The sequence below is a fragment of the Protopterus annectens genome, chromosome 13.part0 (assembly GCF_019279795.1).
Source record: "Protopterus annectens isolate FY-2018-M chromosome 13.part0, PAN1.0, whole genome shotgun sequence".
Lineage (NCBI taxonomy): Eukaryota > Metazoa > Chordata > Ceratodontiformes > Protopteridae > Protopterus > Protopterus annectens.
The window spans coordinates 886,877,687-886,887,686 of record NC_056747.1 but is presented as its reverse complement, the minus strand read 5'-3'; the positions used below and the strand labels follow the sequence as shown (position 1 = coordinate 886,887,686).

General features: G+C 39.6%; 1 protein-coding gene across 2 annotated transcripts in view; it reads left to right on the top strand.

The window, feature by feature from the left end:
- LOC122787746 overlaps positions 1–10,000 on the top strand; it is a 963,913-nt gene that overhangs the window by 778 nt on the left and 953,135 nt on the right. The gene's annotated exons all lie outside the window — the stretch shown is intronic.

Below are 10,000 nucleotides of genomic sequence, written 5' to 3'. Positions count from 1 at the left end.
TTGGATTTAGGTCAGTAAAAATGGCCCTGAAGTTTCTAAATACAAGGTCACTAATCTTTAGTTTTACTTCGCGAATTCAAAGGTCAACTGAAGTGGAGTGTTGAATGTAAATAGTGTTCCGGGCTATATACTTTTTTAAAATGGTTTGATGTCTTTAAAACAGTGTCTGTCTAGACGTGAAACTGCTGTGCAACTTTAGAACTGTCAGTCATTCGAGTTCCTTCCCTTTTGTTGGCTCTTTTGAACCTAAGTATTATTTGAGCAGTACTCACTGGAGAAAACCGTGGTTACTACCACCCAGAACTGAGTTAGTAACAAGACACCTCGGTGTTCAATCGTAGTTTATCAATGATTTCAACTGTTGTGATTATAGTCTTCAAATCTGGTCTGGTAGACTTATTCTCCTAAATAAAGTTAAGAGTTGGTTAACTGTACATCCCACATGTGCTATTGCACAAAAAAGCAAGTAGTGTATGTTATAAATGTTATATGATTCATTGAAGAAAAGTAACCTGTCTAAGAACTTAGTCACAATGTTATTTATCAGACCTTGACATTGTTGTTTATTTATTTTTGCTTGAATTAACAGTTTGATACTTGGGCTTCTTGTTTTACATTATACATCTGAACTTAAAAACTGACCATGAACAGTGTTCTGTTCCATTTAACAGAGGGGAATAAACTGCTTCACCATGTCAGCAACAGGCTCTATTATTAAAGATCTTGTTTTCTAAAGTAATTGTTTTTCTTTATGCCTGCCTTAGCCAGCTGTAAGGTGTTTGATGCTGAGAGGTACATCTGGTACTTTTAAGATTGCATTTTCAGAAGTGATTTTGTTTAGCAGCATTGGGTATTGTAGAACGGCAAAATTAATATTGTTGCTGTAGCTAAAGAGCACCCACCCCCCTCTTTGTATGCTCCAGCTCTATTTCCTTTTGGCTGTCCTGTCCTTAATTGAGCAGTGAGAGCCCCCTATTGACCTTCGTCTCTGCTTTAACACATGGCTTTGCTTAAATCCACCCCAGGCCCTCTTTCTGTTGGGGTATATTCAGACAGGTTGCTTTGTTGGACGGGTCTTCTCTCCAAGTGGAAATGGCTAAGTTATTGCAGGGAGGTGGTGGGAACAAGTGAAATATTGGTCATACTGCAGTAGGCCGGTAGGTTTTTCTATAAGCTGGAGTGTGTTGGCCTTTTATCGGTGACATGTAGGATTTAATATACACACACGTAGGATTTAATATACACACACGTGTATGTGGGAGTGCTTGGAGTGTGTCTGGGGGAGTGTCTCACCTTCATTGTGGCTCTCCTGTATGAAGGGAAGCAGGGTGTTGCCATTCCCTCCCCAACCTCTGCTTAAGTGTCTACCCCTTATTGACCTGTAATCAAACCTTGGGCATCTTTAGTCAGAAGGCTTCATTTGTCTGTGCCACAGAGCTGATTATAGTATGTATCATGTTTGGTACTTGAATCCACTGTTGAGATTTAAGACTTTATAGTGATCAGAACTTTTGTTTACCTGTATGATCATCAGCACCACTGGCAGATAACTTGAGCGAATGTTTCACAATAAGTGATCCACGGTGTTCTCATAGTATTTCAGAGTCTCATAATTTTGACTGGAACAGAGATACCGGGGCCAGTACTTGGCATCATGCCTGAGGGGTGGATGCCAATAACTGCTGGCTGCTAGGTAATTCTACTTAGCCAGGAAAAAAATGCATCGAGCTGAAGTTGGCTTACCAGCTAGAAAGTGATGTCGGGAATCGGGTATGATGCCAGTTAAGTAGTACATGGGATTGGGACAGATGTAGATGGATTGACCTCTGGCAGTAGAAACAGAAACTAACTTGGGACAGTAAGGAGCCAAACCTTGTGTGGTAGATTGAAAAGTACCAGTTGGATATATTTTTTCCTTGTGGTACACACAGCATTGGTTTTGGTATCAGACTTCGAGTGAGGAGGTTCTTGTGGGAAGTGCTACAGCAGTATGGGGTCCCAGGTCTGCTACTGCATGCTGTTTGGTCCCTGTGTTTGTGTAATAAGAGCTTATGTCCATGTGCTCCATATTAGCACACCTTTGTGTGTGTTTTTTTCCCCAGTAGAGTTTATTTGTACAGTCTATGATGTTGTTTTAGATTGTGACATTTGTTTTTGAAATGTGGCTTGTATATGTCCATTTTTGGGGAGGGAAGAGAGCAGTGTGTGGGCGTGTGTGTGTGTGGGCGTGTGTGTGTGTGGGCGTGTGTGTGTGTGGGCGTGTGTGTGTGTGGGCGTGTGTGTGTGTGGGCGTGTGTGTGTGTGTGTGTGTGTGTGTGTGTGTGTGTGTGTGGGCGTGTGTGTGTGTGTGTGTGTGAGCGTGTGTGGGCGTGGGCGTGTGTGGGTGTGGGCGTGTGTGTGTGCACATGTGTGTGTGTGCGTGCACGCACACGTGTGTGTGTGAGTGTATGTGTATATATGGGATCGGTACTGATCCCCGAAGGAACTTTTCACTGAAGCACAAACAGCCGGGAATACTTCCGCGAAAGAGCTTTTTACCAAGAAAGCACTTTTGCGGAAGTATGTCTGCAGCTAGAGGGAGTTGTGGGGGAATGACTGTTGCGGAGATTTATTTATTTATTTTTTTAACGCACTTTAATGAAAGCGCTTTTTCGGTAAATCAATAGTCCTAGATCCGTATATTATATATAATGTTTGTGTGTGTGTGTGTGTGTGTGTGTGTGTGTGTGTGTGTGTTGACCAGGATAGTCCGACTGGATGCATGTCCATTTTCAGCGGAGGCCCGGGGAGAAAAGCTCCAAGGGTAAACAGATGCAGCATTACATAATACCAGCATTACATATTACAAACAGACTATTTACAGAGATTACATAAGTAAGCAAGTTAAACAAGTTCCACAGGTTACAGTTAATCCTGAGCACAAGTCAGGATTAAATTAAATTACACAGTAAACTGGTTAGCAGATTTTTACACATTCTAGAGAGAGTTAGCCAGGCTTGATACATTGACATAGCCAGTTAACTGACAAATGTTGTTTGAGTATAGTTTGAAATTGACCTAAGGTGGAAAGTAAGATAATATCAGCTGGAAGATAGTTCCAGGATCTACTTACAGAGTTTGCAAAGAGAGAATCACCGGCTGTGTTATTAATTTTGCTAGTCTGAATTGGTAGTTTGTTAGAGGATTGAAGTGGTCTAGGATTGTTATAGGGGGTGATAATATTTTTAAGTGCAGGAGTATTGTCCGGATTATAGAGGATTTTATAGGCCATAATCAGTTGGTTATACTGGATTAGGCTGGGTAGTTCAAGCCACCCAAGCTGATTTAGATTGATGCAATGATGTGTCCTAAAAGACAGCCCAGTGGCAAACCTGGCAATGTGGTTGTAGCAAATTGAGAGTTTAAGGACAGTCTTGTTTAAATTCGAGTAGAGGGGATGCATACAGAAGGGTTGAAAGAAGGTGAGAGTGAGCTATGGCAATTTTAGCTGGAGGGGTTAGGAAGGCTTTTATTCTGTAAAGTGACCCTAGTTTTTTATTGATGGTTTTGATAGTTTGGTTAACATGTAGGTCAAATTTTAGATTATTGTCTATGATAACACTTAATAGTTTTGTAGAGAGGTCAGGGGAGATTATTGTGCCATCATTTGATTTTTATGGTAAATGTGAAAGCGGTAGACCTATGCGTTGGTGAAAATAACAGCATTTTAGTTTTTTTGGGATTTAGGATCAGACTATGTTCAGAAAGCCAGTTTTCTATAGTATTAAAGGCGGTCTGGGTAGCTGACCATAACTTTACTGGAGATGTCGCTGAGCAAATCAGATTAGAGTCATCAGCATATTGGATACAGCTGACTTTTGGGATTCCGGACTATTTGTAACAGCATCTGCCGATTCATTACAAACTCGCCTGTCTGTGAGCATCACTGTATCACCCTGGAAGTCAAATGGCTGCCCATAAAACAAAGATCTAATCTACTTTTTAGGATCCCAACTCTACCAACTACTCCAACTCAACACATTTACTCCTCTTGCAGCTAGACTTCACAAGCAAACTTGCTTGTACAATGTGAGACACTACTCCTAAGCCACACAAACTGTCATTAACCATAGAACCAAACTCCACAGCACTGCACGTGCTTTCTCCTCCCAGATACCTTCTCTTTGGTGGGCTTTCTTCAGTGGCTTTAAAGGAATCCGCACCTTTTCCTAATGTAAAATGCTACTCAAAAATCCCTTTTTCATCCAAGCCATATGCTCTTGCTTTAACACAGGCATATCACCTAACCTATGTCCTTTCCAAGTCTCTTCACCTGTCTCAAGACTCATGGAAGATTGACCCACTTTAGAAACTAATGCCTATATTGTACTTACATTCTGTACTTTGCACTGTGCTTTTTCACTGGAATGTATTCTACACAGTTTTTCTATGTAATTAGTCTGAACTATTCTGTTATTGCTTACATGTTTTTTCTTGTTTGTGAAATGTTTTGTATTTTATACAGACTGAGTCTGAAATTGGTCAGTATTGATCAGTGCAATATCCTGGTGCACAAAAATAAGTACATCAGTAAGCAACGACTTATTTATTTTTCACTCTTCAGCTTTACTGTAATTTAGCATGTTATTCTGTCAGCAAGCAAGCCTTAGTAGTTTCTGTGCAAATGTTCTCTTTTTTATGAGTCCTTGAGTAAGGAGGTGGTGACTGTGGTTGGACTTCTGGATTTGTTTTTCTCTTGCATCATTTCATCTGGTCATATGTTTCATTTAGAAAGTCAGATTCCACAAAGCAAGTCTTTAGTAAACCCTTTGGCTTCTTCAAATGTTGCTTCCCTTGCTGAAGAATTTCTGTGCTTTTTTAGATGACAAATAATTAGAATGTCTTATAGGTTCTAACTTATAAAGTGTGTTAAACTTTTTTTTTTAATATGATAATGGTACAGCCTTTCATTTCTCAATGTAAAATCTGAGCTGTGAACTTTACCATGTGAAGAAGCCCGTGCTTTTAGGACTCTGCAAAATACTGTTGACCCATTCCTTGGTTAAACCTCACCAAGGCATTTACTCCCACGTACTTGTATATATTTTTTCCACTTCTTCTAGTTGCCAGTGATTACCCTTCTTCAATGTGAATTATCTCCTACTTATTTCAAAGAAGCATTTAACTTCTGGTATGCCTGCAATTTGAATGGCAGATTAAAACAGCTCTGCCTCAAGGAGCTGAAAAAGTTACAAAAAGTAAAAAAAATGTAATTTTCAGAAAGGCTGTTTGTCATAGCATTCTCATGAAGTCAAACAATTCATCCAGAAAAAAGTGGGAGAACTGGTGGACTTGTTTTAGATGTAAAGGCTAATGGATATGTGGTAAAACAAAGTGGGAGACTGAACTTTAGTGTGGAAGTCAAATGAGACCGAGAAAGGGTGGTAGCTATTTTGGGTTAAATATTAAAATAGAGAAACACAAAATGGATAGGAAGGGTAGGTATGTGCTGGTAAGGGTTAAGTAGCAGAGGACGAAGTTTATTTTAGCTAATGTCTATATTCCACCAAAGTCTAAAATGTCTAAAAAATGGAGTTCATACTAGGGGAAATGATTACCACTGTGGACCTAACTGGAACCCAATACACAATGAAAATGTCATTGTGGACCAAGAAGATGATACATAAGGAGTACTATTTTGCTTGGGCACACAATAGGAAGAAAGCTGCATCTCAAGAGCAAGGTTCTCGAGGTTGAGTGCAAGAGCAGCTCCAGATGGAAGATGGGTATGAATGCAGAGCAGTCTTGAAGTTGACAGGATTTTGGGTTGTTCTGATAGCTAATGGGAGCGCACTCCACTTTTTTGCTATGGAGTAAGCGAAGAGAAGTTGACCAGGAGGCTGGTTTGGCTTATGGACTTGAAGTAGTTGCTGGTTCTCTCATCTGAGTGGCCTGTTTGGGAGGTAGAAGGTGAAGATAGAGCTAAGGGTGGGGCAATCAGAGGGTTTAAAGATGAGTTTGTGAACAGTAAGATGTAAGTAGTTGAGGTAGTTTGAAAGTTCAGCCATTTTAAGGAGTAAAGAGCAGTACAGTGATGGGAACAGTTTTTGGAATTTGGTGATATTATAGCATGTTTCAAGCTTGGCTTTTAGGATGGTTTGAAGTTTGGTAAGTAGAGGGGTGCCATACATTAAAGAAGGGAGTAGGGAGGTGGAGGCAAGGGTTTGTCTGGTGGGAGCTAAGGTTATGGTTGTGCCTGTAGAGAATTCCAAGTTTCTGATTATTTTTTTGGCTGTTTTGTTGAAGAGCAACATCAAAATTTTAGTTCATCTGTAGTTACTCCCAGAAATTTTGTATGGCTGACATCTTCTATTTGCGCTCCATTTTTGGGAATAGATGTTGGACACGTTTGTGTGCAGTAGAGTTGATTTTTTGGGGGGGGTGAAAAGCATGATGTTAGATTTGTGTAGGTTCAGAGCTAGGTGGTTATTGAACATCCAGGATTCAGTGGTGGACAAGCCTGTTTGAGTTTTGAGTTGGAGCTTAGAAATAGTCGGCTGAGCAGATGATGGTGGAATTGTCCGCTTATTGAATTAGGGCACTGTTGGTGATTAATGGAAATTTATTAATGAATATATTCAGAGGGGACCAAGTATGAACCCTTGAGGAACTTCAGCTAGAGAACCAGTTTAGAGTGATGGAGTAAAGTCCAAGGTTTGTGAGTTGTTTTAGTAGTAAAGGTTTGGGACACTGTATCAAAGGCCTACGATAGATCTAGGAATATGGAGGCTACTATTTTCCGGCAATCTCAAGCTTTTTTAATAGTATCCAGAAAAGATTTAAGAGCAGTTGTAATGCTTTGTCTAGGTCTGAAGCCATGCTGTGTAGGAGACAAGAGCTGGTTTTGGAAGAGATGGGACATCAGCTAAATATGGATGCAATTGTCTAGAAAGTTAGATAGGGGATAGGATGAAAGTTGGAAATATCTTTGTTTTTTGCCACCTTTGTGAAGAGGGAGTTTGTAGGTTTTCTTCCATAATTTGGGTACATAAGATTCTTGGGTGGATCTGTTTAATTGGGATGCTAATGTGAAGTGTGTTGGCTTCAGCAGCAGTCTTCAAAAAAAGTGGGGGGTAAGTTGTCAGATGTTAGAGCAGGGTTTGTGCTTAAGGAATAGTCGTTTGATTAGTTGTGATAGACATAGGGTTAATATAAATGGTAGGGGCAGGGGGGCCTTGGGTTTAGGGGACAAAGAGCAGCTTGTAGAGGCAGAATAAGTGGAGGATGTTTTAGGAGGAGCAATGTTACTTAAGTTGTGTCTGTCATGAGGGAAACTAGCAGCAATGTTGGCTATACAGTTTATGAAGAAAGAGTTGGACAGATGCTGTTTCCTGGAAATTTTCTTTGGGATGAGGACTGATTGTCTTTGTGCTAGGATTTAGGAGCGATGAGATAAATTCCAGAATTGTTGGGGGGGTTTGTTTTGTGGTGAGACTGCAGTTTTGTATAGTGTGCCTTTTTGTCTTTTTGTTCTAGTTTTTTATCCTGATTTAAAAAGCTATTCAAAATATTGTTTTTGTTTATTTGATAATGTTTCCATGATTTATCTCTGAGGTTCATTTGATGTTTAGTTGGGTTGGTCAGCCATGGAGCAGAATTTATTTAGACTCTTTTTGTATGTGGTGATGCATGGCTGTTTAGCATGTCAAGGAATTTTAGTATTGAAATAGTCAACATTTTCTGTGGGGGGATAGTATTTGCCAGTTAATATTTTTAAGGATATCTGGAAATTTGAGTGTTGAAGGCATTTAGGTTTCTCATCTGTTTACACTGGTGGCGGTGTTTTTTAAGGCTGAGGGGGATCAGTGGATGAAGGTAGGTATGTGATGACTCTGTGTCTGGAAGTGTGTGTGCTTCAGATATTTTGTTTGGATGGGAGACGAAAGTCCGGTCTAGGATGGATTCATTGGAGTTATCCTTGCTTGGTGTGGTTGGTGTGTTTTTATGAGCTCAGTTAAGTTGAGTAAATTTATATTGGAGGCAGGGGAGTTGGAGGTCAGGTTTTGCCAGTTGTTTGTTTATATCGGCTATGATAATGGTTTTATTTTTTGTGTTAGTAGAAATCCAGGTGAGAATTTCTTCTAGTAAGAGGATATTGTTTTCAGGTGGTATGTAGAGCGGTATGATACAATGATTTTTGTAGTTAGTAGTTATTTTGGCATTTGTATGATACAAACATTTTTGTAGTTCAACTTTGGGGAAAGCAGTAGTTATTTTGACATTGGCGAAGTTGGGGATAGGATTAGTGTAGGTTAGTATGGTGAGAGTGCTTGGAAAATTTCTATTCCACCTCCTTTTTTGTTGGGCTTATCAGATCTTATTGTTTGATAGCTAGGGGGGGAGAAATTCATAATCTTTTATGTAGGGTTTAAACCAGGTCTTGGTGATGGTAATGATGTCTGGATGATTTTGGGCCATCCAGGTGTGAAAGAGGGAGATTTCATTGAGAATGCTTTGAGGATTTACAGTTACCATTTAAATGGATTTGTGAGAGTGAGTTTGAGGTGGTGGTGTGGAGTTATTAGTTAGAGTGCGACCTGGATTTGAATGTGTATAGACAGAAAGATGAACGAAATGCTCTGTATGTGCATACTTCTAAGAATCCAACACACGCATTTTATTAAATTCATGGTTATACAGGTTACTCGCGAGTAGAAGGGGGGGGGCACAGTGAATTTCACTGAATGCAATTAACTACACTGGATTATAGAACTAGCAGCAAACCATCCTCTAGGGTTGAATACATGTATACTTTTAAGACCAGCCTATAGGAAAAGGAGGGCAGTGAGATGATGGGTGGCTGTGTTTTTAAATGTATTTAAATAGATTTCATGAAAGCTGCTACATTGTCTGATGAAGGGTTATCCCGAAAGCACTCACAGTTATTCCATAAAAGCAGGTAAAATAGTGATAAAAAAGTTTGCACAGCCTGCTTGGACCTGACTGTTTCATCTCAAAATTGTAAAAGATGATTAGTAGGATGTGTATTCGGGGAAATGATGAAATTGGGCTGCTGGTTACAGTGGGAAAAAGTATAAATAATGCTCAGTACAATTTTTTCAGAGTAATGTTAGGAATCATTGGACACTCTCTTGACTGGAAAAGAGAACTGGCAGCAGTAGATGTGAGTGCAGATAAGAAGACAAGGGTAAGAGCTGTAGCATCATTTAAATGGAGAGTCAGAAATATAAAGACCCCAGTATATTGGGAGGAAGTAATTCAGGGGAAGGGAAATGCTGGATTTGGAGGTGGCCCAACAGGAATTTGGTCTGCAAAGGGCAGGACCATTTAGTTTGTATTTGTGCAGGATTGACAACAGAATTAAAAGCATCTACAAGAGAATGAAGAGGAGATAAAACAGAATTGTGGAATTTTTAATAGACTTGAGAACGGACATTTCAAGAATAAGACTATTAAATACAGTGTATAGAAACTGAAATGAAAGTGGAGGACACCAGGCAAATTTGTGGAGTAGAGTATTAAATGTGCAGAGTCAAGTATCGTAGACATGAGGTATGCAAGACCCTGATGTATGCCATTAAAGTAAGAAAGTTTAGAATCTTCAGCTGAAGTTTCTCAACAGGTAATTCTGTACTCCTAAAGAACTACATAGCTTTCCCAGAGGCAGCTAAATTATTTTGGAGATGTAACTTAGGAAAAGTGAATAGGTGGGAACATATTTTGGAGATGTATGATGCTAGCAACGTTTTGGAAATGATTTTACAACAAATAATGGATGCAGTGTTAGGCATGTGCATCTTATCAAACAAAGAAATTATTGTACTAAGCTAGGATATGGGTATAGAGGAACCCAAGTACTGCCAGGATCTAGTGGACCTTTTTAATGTTTGTTGCAAAAAAACGTCATCACTAGGATGGGGAAGACATTGCAAAGAATCTAGTAAACACCATATGGTCATCATGGGATCAGTGCTTACAGACATTTATGGAGATAAAGATT